Source organism: Balaenoptera acutorostrata, chromosome 11, assembly GCF_949987535.1.
Source record: "Balaenoptera acutorostrata chromosome 11, mBalAcu1.1, whole genome shotgun sequence".
Classification (NCBI taxonomy): Eukaryota; Metazoa; Chordata; class Mammalia; order Artiodactyla; family Balaenopteridae; genus Balaenoptera; species Balaenoptera acutorostrata.
In genome coordinates, this window is record NC_080074.1 from 57,805,543 (window position 1) to 57,821,947 (window position 16,405).

Below are 16,405 nucleotides of genomic sequence, written 5' to 3' on the forward strand. Positions count from 1 at the left end.
AAAATAGAAGTACCAATTACATATTTAAAATATTTTCGTGTAATTAACTTCTTGACAAGGTGTGGAGAAAAAACCCTTATCTGTTAGTAACTAAAAATTATTGTCAAAGGAAGATTAATCATAAGTTAAAAGTCGATTTATAGTATATAACAATGAGAAACTAAATATATAGATATTTAACTGCAACCATTTGCAGGAAATACTTCACTGTTACCCTGTGTGAAATGATATGCTGAAAAGATGTTCAAGTAATGGGTACCATGTCACCAAGTGAATAACTCTCAGGAGTTACCAATTACCTTTAACACAGATCAAAGTGTTTCTGACACTACAATGTTTCAATTCTTAGCCCTTCCTTTTAAGTAAAATGTTAACATTGTAATAACTTGTATTTAATGTTTAAAAATTGATTTACCAATCCTTTTGCATATTTACCTACTTTTGCTTTTTCTAGTCTTTCTACACATGTTTATCGAACACCTACTATTGACTGTTTTAGATTTTGGGAGTCTAGTGTTAAACCTGATATACACCATCTCCTTGTCCTTGAAGCTTACATTCTGATAGAGAAATACAAAAATTCACTAGTTAACACAAAAATAAATAACTGCTAAGATGAACAAAAAAAGTGATATGATAGAAATTGCAGGTTTGAATATTAGATGAGGGAGAAAAGAGAGTTCAGATTAGATGGTTAGGAAACATTTTCTGAGAAAGAGGTGACAATGAAATGGACTTAAATAACAAGGCAGAGACAGCTATTCAAAAAGTGGAAGGAAAAGTAATCCAAGCAGATAGAACAGCTCGTGGAAAGGTCCTGAACCAGGAATGTGCTTGGAATACTAAAAAAACTGAAAAAATTCGAGGTCTAGTGTGAGCAACACATGTATTTTAGCTGGAATGTAGTTGGCAAAGGTGAAGCAGGGGATGGATGGTGGATCAAGATGACATCAGAGAAGGAGGCAAGAGGCCAGCACAAGTAGTGCCCGGGAAACTATAAAATGTAATACTTCATTTATTTTAAGTTCAATGGTAATTCATTCAACTATGCAAAGTGGTAGGTGCAGGTAGGGGGCATCTCAACATCATACCCCAATCTCTCTTCACTAAAATAAACATACAATTTGAGTGAAAATGTGTGCTTGCAATGCCAATGCTTCTAAAACATCTTTCCCAAATTCCCTAGCCAACCTCTCCTTTCCAATCAGATTATTATTCCAAGGGGACACCTGTATGGAAATTCTGGTACTGCCACTGATGGAAAACCATACAGAACTCTCTATAGGGAAAACCGTTGCTCTTATTTGAATTAATATATAGAACTATAGAGATGGAAATTGGGAGTTCTAGATATGTTGCATTTGAGATACATGTTAAATATCCAAGGGGAGCCTGGAATTAAGAGGACACGTAAGGCCTCAAGATACATTTATAAACACAGAGATAGTTTTTAAATCATGGAACTAGATGAGATCATCAAAGGAGTGCATAAGTGCTGGTAAGAATTCTGGGCTCATTCCTGAATCCAGTGGTGTCCGTGACTCTGGAAGTTTATCTCATCAGCACTCTTTGACTTAAGCACATAAGAATTAAACCTGGTTTTGAATCTCTGATCCTCCCACGAATTTGGATTTTTCACATGTCCAGATAACAGAACCCAGGTCCCAGGTCATGGATCTCAACACTGATCTTTGGAGCCCCATATTACCCCTTTACTCACAAGCAGATCCCAACATTTTGTATCTCAATGAGTGCCGCTGGCTTCCAAAGTTAGCTGCTGAATTACAGCTCTCTTTGTATTTCACACTTTCCACTTTCAGTTTTGTGAGTCACTCAGCCATAACCTTTCAAGTGCCCTCCCCATTGGCTGAAGCCCTACTACTCTTGAGTCCTGCCCATCACCTTATACATAGTGACACTGCCTCCTCCAATGAAATCTCATGTACCAAACCGTTCATAGATCCTCCAGAACTGTACTGTACATGACTATTTCAGAAGCCCTTTCCCTCATCCTAAAAACTTACAGATGGTCTGTGTGGACTGAACTTGTCACTTTGTGATGACAATGGCTGCTCAGGGCCTCAGCACTAGTACGATGGGAAGGATTTATAAGCTTATTTTTCATTTCCAGTGTTGTGGCAAGAGCCTTTGAGTAAAAAATATATCTTCTGGTGAAATAGACAATGTAAAGTAAACAAAGTAAATAGACAATTAGGTTTGGGGTTTATTAAGTAAATTTCATTACATGGTAACATATGTCCTTTGAACATGCTGAGAAGTTATCATTAGGCCTCTATTATTGCTATTAATTTCTTTAATTGAATTCTATTATTTCTTTCTTTATGTAGCTTTAACTGTCAAGTAAGTCTCACAAAGAGATAATATCCTGTGAAAATACCCCCATTGGTACCAGTTTAAATTTCTAATTTCTTTGGAAAATCTCTGGATTATTATTGAAAGATGATGCTCTTATATCCTTCATCAAATCTTGTCTTTAAACTGCTAAATATCTGTTTGCTTTGACAGTTATATAATTTTCAAGCCTTTCACTGGAAACACACATTTATAAAGGTTTCTCTAAGAAGTGGGACCCAGAGCCTAAAACTCTGCACCAAACGTGCACAGGCCCGGGCAGAGCTGTAGCATCAGTCTTACCATTTTTTCTCTTGTCCTGGTCTCTATCCTTTCAGTGCTGCCTCCCTCCCCAAGTCTGTATGAATATTTTGGGACAAGCACATTAGCATTGTTGACTTGTGTTAAGTTGAAATCAGCAATGTTTAGTTTTCCTTTGCATGAACTGCTGTTAAGTCTTATTTCTTCTATGTGATATTTCAGTTGCTTTTTCAAACCTAAGCCCACAGGTATCAGCTATCAGCTGGGGTTCTTAGACATAAAAAAAAAAAAAAAAAATCAGAACCAACATATTTCTGGTTTTTTAAGCAGAAAAAGAGTATATTAAAAGGATTTTGGGTAGTTCACTGTCTGGTAGGGCCAGAGAACCAGACTTGGAGGCAGGCCATGCAGTCAATGCAGTTTCTTGTTTTTGTGACCCTGAACCTGAGTGAAGTTTGGTTGCAGTTCTAAATACTGTTTTGAAAAAAAGAGTATTCAGCTTCTGTATGAAAAGGTAGTTTCTGCCTGTTAACAAAACTCACAAAGTAGAGAATTTCCCAAACAGAAATGAGGATCAGAAGATGAGTGATCAGAAAGATTAACAATATCTACTACTCCACTTTAAAAGAGTTTGAAATGCACTCTAAAATTGATATGGAGCCTTTTGTTTGTTTGTTTTTGTTTTTAATGATAAACCTGCAAGGTTCTTTAGTATCTTCTTATGGTTTTACTGTATAAAATTACCAGTTAATATTAAATATAAAGAAAACTTTGGACTTGCAAATAACTATTTTAAAATTTTTTAAAAAAATTTATTTGTTTTATTTATTTATTTTTGGCTGTACTGGATCTTCTTTGCGGTGTGTGGGCTTCTCATTGCAGTGGCTTCTCTTGTTGCAGAGCACGGGCTGTAGGCACGTGGGCTTCAGTAGCTGTGGCTCGCTGTGGCTCGCGGGTGGTAGAGCGCAGGCTTGTTTATTGTGGTGTGCGGGCTTAGTTCCTCCGAGGCATGTGGGATCTTTCCAGACCAGGGATCGAACCCCTAGTCCCCTGCACTGGTAAGTGGATTCTTAACCACTGCGCCACCGGGGAAGCCCACAAATAACTTTTAAAATTAACTAATGAACACAATAAAATCATATCAAATTTAAAAAGGAAAATCATGCCTGTTAGGAAATTACTATTTTCAGAAATACTATTTTAGTATATTTGAGAATCTTTTAATGTTGTAATAGCATAAAATTTTAAGATATTAGATACCCTAACATTAAAACAAGGTTACTCACAGTAGGGTCAATCAATTTTTACATGACCCTTACCTAGGGTTTGTTAAAATGCACGTTCTTAAACTCCAGTCCAAACATAGTCATTTATAATCAGAGTTAGGCCCCTAGATTATGGAATTTTTAGCAAAGTATCTGGGATATTTTATGCACAATAAAATTTAAGAACTGCTGTACTATATACTAGTTATCTTTTACCTAACATTTTTGAGAATTTCTTTCCTAAATTGCTGCTATAGTTAAACCCAGGCATCTTTGTAACTGCTGTACTCTTATTTTGAAAACAATACAAGGGCAAATTGGTGCCTATTTTATATACTTTTTAACATTTAATTTAATTTTTTGAGTAGGTAGTACATTCACATGGTTCAAAAAATCAAAACAATATAAAAAGATACACAGTTATTATTTTTCCTCTCACTCTTGGTTTCATCCCTTTTATCACTGTTATTTATTGTGCATGCTGTTAGCATTTTTATAGATATAGTTTTATTTTCTCTTTTCTCTTTCACAAAATGTAGCAAACCATACACTGTTCTGTGCCTTGCTTTTGTCATTTAATATTTCCTGAAGATTTTTTCATATTTGTGATGTATGCATTACCACTCCTTAAATATTTTTTTTTTTTAAGATTGATTGATTGATTGATTGATTGCCATGTTGGGTCTTCGTTTCTGTGCTAGGGCTTTCTCTAGTTGCGGCAAGCGGGGGCCACTCTTCATTGCGGTGCGCGGGCCTCTCACTATTGTGGCCTCTCTTGTTGCAGAGCACAGGCTCCAGACGCGCAGGCTCAGTAGTTGTGGCTCACGGGCCTAGTTGCTCCGCGGCATGTGGGGTCTTCCAGACCAGGGCGCGAACCTGTGTCCCCTGATATGATATAGCAGGCAGATTCTCAACCACTGCGCCACCAGGGAAGCCCTCCTTAAATATTTTTAACTCTATTTTTTAGCTAAAAGGTTTTCTCTGTTATTAAATTACTGATATTTGATAATACTTCACAATGTATTACAGTATTTAAAAAAATATTGTTAAAGAGTAGATGATCCAGTTAAGAAAGCTGAAGTTCCAAAGAAACTGGTTAGTTTTGTTTTTTAGGAAACCAAGGTCTTTCTTTTATGAAGGAGGGAGTATTAAACTATACAACAAACAAACGAAAGCAGGACTTAGACAAGAAATTGAGAACATGTTTGAATATTTTCTGTTTTTTAATAATAAAATCTGCAAATGGGAACAATTTACAGTGTTATACAAAAATAAAAACTGCTTTTATTTCAATGTTCTGTTTGAAACAATAATGTATAATTTTGTTTTTCTGATTATTATTATTAAAATCAAGATTCTTTGAATTGCACCTACTGATTCTATAAGTTGCAATATTTGAAACTGACATTTTTGTAGATAAAGAAATGATTGAGTATTGGCAACTTTGAATGGTTCAACCTAATAATAACCTAGGTTTTTATATTCAGATCTGAGACAAAGTTTCGGTGATAGGGATTGTCAGGCAGAGGGCTCACTGAAAGGCATTTCAGTCACAACATAACCTTGGCTGCCTTTGCTTCAAGTGGAAAAACAAAACAAAGGAACGAAGGCTTAAAGGAGCAATAACAACCCACCCTATTTCTCACTTCAGTGTCTGTCAACTCTAATCAGATTTCACCATCTCGTGTTTAGGTCAAAGGCAGATTATAGAAAGATAAATTATGGAGGATGGACTGTTTCATAGGTGCTTGTACTCATGCTGAAGTACACATATATGTGCATTTGAGGCTTTAAAAGACCCAGGGTTTTTTTGTTTGTTTGTTTGTTCACCCCCATTTCTCATTTTTTTTAAGCACTCAGCTATGTCTCCTACTGCTACAGCTTGCAAACCCTCCCAGGTACTTTGCATATCACTTCCTTATTACTGATGCCATTTTTTAGGAGTTCATCAAACATTTGAGACGTGTAAATTTTGGCTTCCTACTTAGATGATAAATACTTCTTGGAACCAATGCTCCGTATCTTCTAGTTTTCTTTCTCCTTCCCTCCCTCCCTCCTTTTCTTTTCTTTCTTTCTTTCTTTCTTGCCGTTCCCATCACTACCTGGTACAAAGGTGTGCATATAGTGAAAAATCAAGAGCTGTTGCTTGAATAAAGATATCAATTTCAAGTAAGATTGAAGGTTTCAGATGGGCAGTTTGTAACTTTGGGAACGTTTAAACCACTGTGTAATGATATTGCCCTTCATAACAGAGCTAGGATCAGCAGGTGTGTTTCACAAAAACTATTTACAAATAAACGCAATGGTGTTAATGTTGATATCTCATATTTTCTAAATTTTCATACTCTCTTTTGATGTTTGGCAATTCTGTAAAATGTTCCTATAATCCCATATATGTGAGTATATAGCAAAATGCTCACTTTTTGACATGTATGTTTGACTTAAACCACTCTTCCTACTAATTTCAGTTTATTTTGAGAGTTTTGAGCATGTTGTAAGATGCTTTCAAATTTTTTCTCTCAACTTTTAAATGAAGTGCTACATGAAGAAAACAACATGTTTCCTCTCTTTGTTTAGAGATCAACTTTTACTTTCTCTAGACCTATGCTGTTCAATAGGTAGCTATTTAAAATTAAATTAAATTAAATAAAAATTCACTTCCTCAGTTCCAGTAGCCATATCTCAAGCACCACTTTAGAGCATCATGTATGTCTTTACTTAAAACAGAATACTGTATTTAATGAACTACCAGATGTATTTCAGATGCTTTCATTTAATTATCCCTTTCTTAATGTCTTCATCTCAGATGATCTTTACACATTATCTTCTCTTTCTCAGTAACAAAAGTGCAAGATGGCAAAGATAGCTTTTTTTGTTAGTTTGGCTCTTATGGCTTTTATCCTTCTCTTATTGATAGTTTGGCTTTGCAATTTCAAGCTTGCCACATATTTAAAAGAAGAACTTTAAAATGGCATTAAAATTGGGAAACATTTTGAAAATGGTAAACCATTTTCAAGTCAATATTACTGTACCTGTACCAAGTCAATATTACTCCAGGGTAAAAAGACAATTAAAACAGATACAAACTCTCCTGGATCTTCAAGTCTGGGTGTGTCCCTTATTTTTTTCCATACTATTGTATCTATAGATAATTACAGACACTTTCATGTTCAGTCTTGTGGCAAACATATTTCCTAAATATGATTATGTTATTTAGAAATGACGCAAGCATATGTATCTGAGACATTCATCTTTAAGAAATTCTTTCCAACTTAACAATGAGTGACTGTATTGTTTTGGAAATGAGTGCTCTAAAATTTCTCCATCTTTAAAGGAATTCCTCTTGTTTTGAAATAGCTACTTAAAGGCAGGAACAATTTGTCAGAGAGTCATTGGGTGGAGTATAAGTGACTCGTTTTACCTATTCTTAATATTACTGTAAGTAATATTTTAAAAATAGCTCTTTTACTTTAGTCTCAGTTTATTTCGTGCTTCCAGTAACTTGATCTCTGCCTCCTCTCCTGTAATTAACTCCACATTAGTTTTCCCCTTTCTCTGGGACATCAGTCTTGCCTTACTCTCAGCTCTATTCACAGCTACTTTACAATCCAAGGTACTTAATAAAGTCTTCCTACTCCAACTTTCAACTTACATTTTCCTCTGTTAAACCCCCGCTGTACTTCCTAAAGCCTTACTAACTTGTCTGGTTCTGTTGTAGACCCTTCAGTTGGGATCTAGGTTTTGTTCTCTCACCATCCTACCACATTGAATGTATCAGTCCATCTCTGTTGTTGACCCTCTGACCCAGGCAGGATGATTCATTTCATCTTTCCTCCAACCTACTATAAAAAAAACCCAAAAACAAACAACAACAACAACCAAACCTGCCTCATCTACTCCCTTGCCCAGATTTTGTTCCTGATGATCAAGACCAAATTGACTCCTGCTCATCTGGGAAGGGAGGTTGGTATTTTCTCCAAAGTATCTAATGTTTTTGAGAGATCATGACTTCTGCCTCATATTCCAGTCTTTGTGGCTGGATGCCCACTACTTACTAATATATATCCCTCGTGTGCATTTCCTGGATGATTTTCTACCCATTCTCCTACTTCCTACTGTTTGGACCTCCACTGACTACTTTTGTAGGGCTCTCAACACCAGCTATAAAGAGTAAAGTCAGAAATAGAAAATTACTTACCAAGAAGATATCAGCTTGAACAGATGATAGTAAAAGATGTAGCTCACTGATTATAAGCACTACTTTAGAAGACTCATTTCTGCACACTCCCTGTAGCATGATCAGTATTCAAGCTTTTTCATAAACTTCACATGAGTGGCTGTAGGAAGGCAAAAGTAATTTGATGTCCTGCTGTTTCACTTTCAGGTTTGATATGAATGGGGATATGGAAATTTTATAGCAGTAAAGACAGTTTGCTGCTTTTATCATAGCTCTTTTGGTCAGTATGAATCTTGATATTAACACTTTCAGCTTCCTTTAAGATATATAACAAGTTCATTGGAAGATATACTATAAAAGATATAATTCATATTATAAGTAACAGTAGAGATGATGGTCTGACTGCACATTTCACTCTTTTTAAAGGATCGTGTGTCTCCATTTTAGTTTCTTCATGCATACCACCTACATGCGTCTACCACCTCCATCAACCTCCACCTACTTGAACAATAGGCTTGAACACTTATAGAGCTACCCAGCCCTAACGATAGGGGAAAAAGCCTCACTGTCTTTGAATTTCACTTTATAATATTTATTTTAAAATAAAAGGGAATGTTATAATATTTATCAGATGCATAATAAGGTTACCACATCAGCAATAAATAAATAACGTAGAGTCAATTTGTAACATATAGTCAGCATCCTAAGGTAGGGATTGCGGTGATTGCAACATGTTTATTACATACAGTGCAGAGAAAAAGTGACCATAACAACATTCTGACTTGTAACTCCTCTTCTACATCTAGGAAAAATTATGCTTCTGAGCTGTCATGTAATTTATATTGACACCAATCACACTGGAAGAGCATGAATTGTATGTTACCGTTTCTGAGCAATAAGTGAATATTCGGTTTCCAGCTTGCTCAGATGGGTTGTCTCATGCTTTGTCTCTTCCTATTGATAATCCCATCATCTAGTTTTGTGTCTGCATCGGTCTAAGAAGCAAAGAAAAGGGGCACTGAGGTTGCATCTCCCAACCCCAGCATAGGGCGCTCTCTCCCATGTTCTCACTTTTCCCCTCTCTTTAATGGGTTTCACTTTGTCATTCATTTTTTTGACTGTGGATGTTCCCACAATCCTTAGATCTGTAGTAAATACCCACTTCTTAATTTTGCCATCACTCCTTCCAAAGGAGGGTGATATATTTGTAACAGGACATGGGACCAAAAGAGAGAGAAGTTATTGTTTTAGTTAAGTGTCCAGAGAGCCCCTGGTGCTTTCTGAGCACTTGCTCGATAAATTGCCTCACTCAACACTGAGCTCTGTGTTAGATCTTGTTATCTTACAACTGGACTAGGAAAGCTTTACACTTATGTCTGTGGATGCCTGGAAATCTGCAACTGATCCTTGGCCAAGGTAAGGATGAGATGTATTAATTAGTGATACGTAATGTGATGTTAAAAGTTCAAACTTCCTGGAGGCGCCGGGTGCACGCTTGTCTACACTGTATAGGAACATTTATATTGATGTTTTGTACCTGTTTTAATTGGTTACACAGCCTGGCTCTTTTTACCTGAGTAGCAGGTTATGAAAGACCCTGAGCTCTACCCTGAGTAAATTTTCCCTGAGTTCCCTTGAAATCAAGGTACTTGGTACATAACATGGCAGTTTATACTATGAAAACAAAGTACATTCTATGTGACTGAGAAAGGACCCTGGGGCTGGAAGCCCTGGACAATTGCCTGCATGTTCTTCTGTTGTACCACATCCTTTACTTTTAACAAAGGCTTATGTAAGTACACCTGGAGGAGTTTTGTGTGTTTTGCAGTTATCCGATCCTATGTAATAAATGCAAGCACACTCCGCTGGGTTCTTTTAAGAAAAGAAAAAAAGCCCACAGAACTACTTTTCCAGTCACTGACATTTGAAATACAGACATCCATTGGAGATATTGCAGGTTTGGTTGCAGACCATTGCAATAAAGAGAATCACATACTTTTTGGTTTCCCAGTATGTATAAATTTATGTTTACATTACATTGTAGTCTATTAAGTAGTATTATGTCTAAAAAATCTACATACCTTAATTTAAAACTACTTTATTACATCATCTGAGCCTTCAGCAAGTCCTAATCTTTTTCCAGTAGTAACATCAAAGATCACTGATCACAGATCATCATAGCAAATATAATAGTAATGAAAAAGTTTGGAATATTGCAAGAATTACCAAAATGTTACACAGAGACACAAAGTCAGAAAAAAATGCTGCCTACAGACTTGCTCAAAGCAGGGTTGCCGCAAACCTTCAATTTATAAAAAACAAACAAAAAAACCCAATATCTGCAAAGAGCAGTAAAGCGAAGCCCAATAGAATGATGTATGCATTAGTCACTTGTGTATGAACACTGGCATCAAAAGATTTTTTTCACTCAGAAAAGGGTGGTATTTTTTGCAGACTATATTTACTTCTCACTTTGCTTTTTTTTACTATTTGCAATATGACAATTATATCATGATTTTCAAGTTAAACACACAAACACACACATATGAATACCTTAGCATATATATTAAAATAGTGTGTGTATATATGACAAATGTGATATAGTAGTTTCTGGGGTCAGAATCCTAGTTCTAACATTTACAGGTTGTGAAATCTTAGTCACTTCGTGTTGTCTCTGCCTCAGTTTCCTCATCTGTAAAATGTGGGTAGTAACAATTGTGATTAAATCAGTCAATGCATGTCTCACAATAAATGGTCAGTTAGTGTTAGCTATTATTGTTACTAATATTATTGATTCTATTATTATGATTACATAAGGTATGAAATGGAAAATAATATATTGAAAAGGAATTGGAACTATTCTCCATAAATTTTGCACACCAGGAGTAACTTTTAGAACTACATAACTCTCACTTTTTAACATTTGTATTCAACAATTTCAAGTTCATTATCATAATAATAGCACAAAAGTAAGTGTGTAAATATATTCTTTCAATTGTGAATCTCCTTATTCCTTGATTATGTAGAATTCTACTTGATAAAGAATGCTGTGAACTATAAGATATTGTGCAAAGGTTAGTGTTACTATTTTTTTTAACATCTTTATTGGAGTATAATTGCTTTACAATGCTGTGTTAGTTTCTGCTTTATAACAAAGTGAATCAGCTATACATATGCATATACCCCCATATCCCCTCCCTCTTGCGTCTCCCTCCCACCCTCCCTATCCCACCCTTCTAGCTGGTCACAAAGCACGGAGCCCATCTCCCTGTGCTATATACGGCTGCTTCTCACTAGCTATCTATTTTACGTTTGGTAGTATATATAAGTCCATGCCACTCTCTCGACCCAGCAGTCCCACTACTGGGCATATACCCTAAGAAAACCATAATTCAAAAAGAGTCATGTACCACAATGTTCACTGCAGCTCTATTTACAATAGCCAGGACATGGAAGCAACCTAAGTGTCCATCGACAGATGAATGGATAAAGAAGATGTGGCACATATATACAATGGAATATTAGTCAGCCATAAAAAGAAACGAAATTGAGTTATTTGTAGTGAGTTGGATGGGCCTAGAGTCTGTCATACAGAGTGAGGTAAGTCAGAAAGAGAAAAACAAATACCATATGCTAACACATATATATGGAATCTAAAAAAACAAAAAAAAATGGTTCTGAAGAACCTAGGGGCAGGACAGGAATAAAGATGCAGACGTAGAGAATGGACTTGAGGACATGGGGAGGGGGAAGGGTAAGCTGGGATGAAGGTTAGTGTTACTCTTAATTTGAGTCTAGTCATTGGTTTCAGTGTAAAATGACAAATCTATTAAGAACTAGTTATCTTCTATAGCACATCATTTGAGTAGAGCAAAGATTAGTAAATGGTGCTGAAACTACTGCAATGTGATAATCACTGAGCCTGGACTGGTTCAACATCTTGATGTTTCGATTTCTTGATAAATCAGTCTCTAAGGTTCAGTTCTTTCACACAGTGTGAGGCTACTTACTTGTTCAAAGTACATCACTTTTGTCCTCCAGTTTTCATATTGGCTTCCTGTCAGGGTTTGCACTGATTTTAAAGTTTTATTGTTGACATTTAAAGCACTTAATAGCCTGATACCTTCTCATATTAATGATTTGCTTATCCCCATGGGACAAGGAAAACATTTTGAGATCTTCTTCTGCTAGCTGCATGTCAGTCTTAAATGTCACCTTGAGATTCAGAGTGCAAAGCCTTTTTGTGTTTTACTCATGTTCTTCTCGAGATCAGATAAGATGTTAGAAAGAAAATACGTATCTTTTCTAAAGGTCAGTGGGGCATCATGGAAAAATATATCGAGAACTTGATTTATCAAATTAGTGTATATTTTCAGATTTGTGACACATCAAATTCCCCAGAAATGTTACAATAAAAAATTAAATCTATGAAATGTGGAAATTATTGGAATAATATTCTTATTTTTTAAACTTGGGAAACAAATGCTGTGTTCCTGAGTGAAAGAGTATTTTACTTGTTCTTATCTATGACAGTAAAAATTGTAATTTTATTTTTAAAGTTAGTCTCTTAAGGTACAATTTTTTAATATTCTAAGATATTTGTGATAAATTTTATAAATGGAAAACTTTAAAATCTTTTATAATCAATTATAAATAGATTTTTTTGGATTTAATGTTTAATTATGAAGACTAGGTTATGCTATGTGTTTGTGTTAGATAGCTTTGGTTAATTATTAATGCCAAGAGTACTCTAATTTTGGGGGTAGAAAATAACTGTTACATGTGAGTATAAAGTGTTAAAACATAATATAGAAAATTAACTGTGTATGACTGCATATAGCCATATAGTATATAAAAACATATAGTATTAATTCATGCTCTAGGCAAACCAATTTTTATGTCCTAGTGTAGGCTCTAGAAGAAATCTCCTCTATCACTTACCTACTTATCTACCTATTAGTTTGTTTTGTATCTCGGTCCAGTGCCTTGTCTGTCGTTTGCCATGTTGACATTTGATACTTGATAACGTACTATACATCTAACCCTCTCTGCACATAAGGTAGAGTACAGAAAGTATTTTGAAAATTGAGTGCTAGATAAATGTGACATATCACCATAATTTCACCATTTTTATTTCTACGAAGGAACATTTTGCCTATGAAAGCAACCTGACTTCAGAAGGTCTCCTTCCTACTTTGCCCTCTCTCTCATATCCTGTCTTTCTTCCTGTAGCTGTGTAATGGGATTCCTTCTTGTAGACATGGCAAAAGAAAAACTTTGAAAAACTTTAATATAGTGAAAATAAAACAGAATATCCCTCCTAGGACATTTTAAGTGAGGTCCTTTGCGGCTAGCTCAAATTAAAACATGTAAGGTGAAAGACAAACTGTGTATTTATGGTTAAAAGATCTTCTTAAACTGTATGTAACAAAAAGCCCCCAAATATATACTTTTTATTATTTGAAATTCAATTTCTATTTTCTCATAATATGAATGACTTGATTTATAAAACAACGGGTTAGCCAATTTTTAACACAATTCATGGTATAATTTTCTTATGTTTGCAGATAAGTTTTATAGTATATGAGGAAAATATGTTTAACATATCTGACACTTTGGAATCCATTATCACTGAGAGATTTACTATGAACCACTTCATGACATAATATGTAAAATACAAATGTTTCATATTGTTGATGCTGATTTAATGATGATATTGACAGTTTTGTGACTAAATCCCTAAGCAGAGGAAATACTGAAAATTTGATTTTTATCAGGTTCTTTCTTTCTTTAAAATGCAACCCATGGGCTCAGCTATACAATTCAGTTTTAGAATATATTATAAATATTAATGCAATATGGAACATATTTTGGCCTTTGGCTTTCTGTAATTATTCAGTTTAGCTGCCTCAACATTCTCATTTTGTCCTCCTTGGAGGGCAATTTCTTTTTATATATTCTAAAATTATTTTTATTGTGTTTGCAGTTATATTCATTAGATTATTATTTGGGGGTTAAACCATGTAAAATTGTAGATATTTGATAGTTTTTGACCTACAGATACATTATCTTGAGATTTAAAAAAAAAAACCATGTACCAAAAAGGCAGATTTTTAAAAAGCCTTTAATCCTTGATGGATGGCCAAACTTTAAATAAAAAATTATCTTCCTATATTAAAATGTATTATGTAATACATAATAAAGATAAATGTACTTAAAACATTATCATATTAAATAAACTTATAGTACATTATTTATAATTTACAGTATAAAATTTATTCTCCATAAATATGCAATACTCCTTTTCTAAGGTTCACATTTTGACCACATTTTCCTAGCAGCATATGACTTTGACTCTGTATTTTTTAGAACACAGATAAGAAATTTAAATCTCAGACTTGAGATTTTCTGTACTTTGTAAGATCTGTACTGTAAGATTCTCTAAGAAGAAGCAGACTTCCTTGTTTCCCATCTTAATTTCTGACCTACAAATAGAGCTTATGTGTTTTCTGTTAATATAATAAATACCATTAGTTCCCAAAACTCTTCAGTAATAATTTCTTATGAAACTCAAGCTTCTTGGGAATTATCTAGATATATGGCTTACCCTGGGAAACTCCTTCAGGCTTCCATAACTGCACCTAATCAATTTTCAGGTCTTCCATAACTATCAACCAAATTAGGGGCAATTGGCTTTTTCTGAGGTATGGTTGCAGTCATCAGATTGGGTCTTATACATTTAGGTGTTAAGAACCTTAAATCTATTTGGTTCTTAAATAGGTACTCTAGACAGAAACAAATAATAAGCTTATTATAAAAATAAATGTAAAACTTGTTTTACTAAAGATTTGGGTTAAACTGCAGACCTATTTATAAAGCAAAGTATACAACTCTAAGGACAGTTTATCAGCTCAGAAACCAGTAAGGTTACACTCTTGACATGTAAGAGTGGGAGGGGCTACTTCTGTTAATTTCATGTTGATTTTGTCTTCTTTTTATTTCCAATTTTGTTTTTATTGGTGCCTGTGCTAATTGAAATAACTGTCATCGCTTGCCCTAATAATCATACCCATTATTCCTCTCTCCATACTCCGAAGTCCAGTTACTAATATTATAGGCTTTGTTCTTGACACTCACATTCTCCTGGAAGATGGGAAAAGGCAAGCTTGTCTGTGGTCTATAATCATGTTTCTGCTCCCCTGCTCTGTCCCCCACCTTCAGCCTCACTTTCACCCCCAGGTTTCTGCACTGTTGATTTCAATGTTAGAGGATAGTTTTCTGGGGTTTTTTTGTTTTTTTTTGTTTTTTTTTCTCATTTGGTGGACACTGAAGAAAAAGTTCTAACTTGGTTTTTTTTTAAGGCTCTGAAAAAGTAGATTTTTACATTGACAAACAAATTAAAATATTCTAAGAACTAGTGTGGCGGGAATGTGAATGACTCCACCCTGTAGGACAAATCACCCTGTAGGATAATAAACTTTTCTTTGCCTCCTTGTCTCGTCTCTTCCTCTCTTTTTTTGTGTCAATCACCAATACGTCTGTTTGGGCTGCTATAATAAAATTTCATAGACTGGGTGGCTTAAGCAACAGACATTTATTTTTCATGTTCTGGAGGCTGGGAAGTCCAAGATCAAGGAGCCAGCAGATTTGGTGGATTTGGTGTCTGGTGAGAGTCCACTTCCTGGATCATAGGTGGCTATCTTCTCATGTGTTCTCACGTGGGAGAAGGGGGGAGAGGGCTTTCTGGGATTCTTTTATAAGAGCACTAATCTCATTCATGAAGGATCCACTTAATCACCTTCCAAAGGCCCCCCATCTCATAATACCATCATTTGGTTAGGATTTCAACAGATACATTTTGAGGGAGATATAAGCATTCAGTCCATTACACCAATTAAATTAAAGTCATTGACTTTTTTTTTTTTTTTTTACTTATTTTTGGCTGCATTGTGTCTTTGTTGCTGCACGGGCTTTCTCTAGTTGCAGCAAGAGGGGGCTACTCTTCCTTGTGGTGCGTGGGTTTCTCATCACGGTGGCTTCTCTTGTTGCAGAGCACTGGCTCTAGGCTCACGGGCTTCAGTAGTTGTGGTTCACGGGCTCAGTAGTTGTGGCTCACAGGTTCTAGAGCACAGGCTCAGTAGTTGTGGTGCACGGGCTTAGTTGCTCCATGGCATGGGGGAATCTTCCCAGACCATGGATCGAACCCATGTCCCCTGCATTGGCAGGCGGATTCTTAACTACTGCGTCACCAGGGAAGTCCTAAAATCATTGACTTTTATTCAGCTGCAGGACTAGTGAGTCTTCAGAACTGGACATACGTTGTTTCAAAGAACCTGGTCTAAGTCTTATT